Below are 288 nucleotides of genomic sequence, written 5' to 3' on the forward strand. Positions count from 1 at the left end.
TGTACCACCAGCGGGGCTGGGACGGAGATGAAACGTGGCCAGTGCTCGGAGACCCAAGTCCTGCTTCATCTTGGGGGCAAAACCACTTTGAGTGCAAGGCCCTTCTCCCAACGGCTGGGTTTGGGGTGGGGTTAATCCAGCCAAAGGACCCCAGCAGTGTCCCGTGTTACATTTACCCCTCTCTTAACCAGTAGCCAGAGCATCAGGGTCCGACCTCGGGGTGGGCTGAGGGCGTTCAGCAAGCGAAGGCCCTGTCCTCTCCGCAGGGACCTGGGGGGAGGCTGCTGT

Source organism: Cariama cristata, unplaced genomic scaffold (genome assembly GCF_000690535.1).
Source record: "Cariama cristata isolate BGI_N322 unplaced genomic scaffold, ASM69053v1 scaffold31914, whole genome shotgun sequence".
Classification (NCBI taxonomy): domain Eukaryota; kingdom Metazoa; phylum Chordata; class Aves; order Cariamiformes; family Cariamidae; genus Cariama; species Cariama cristata.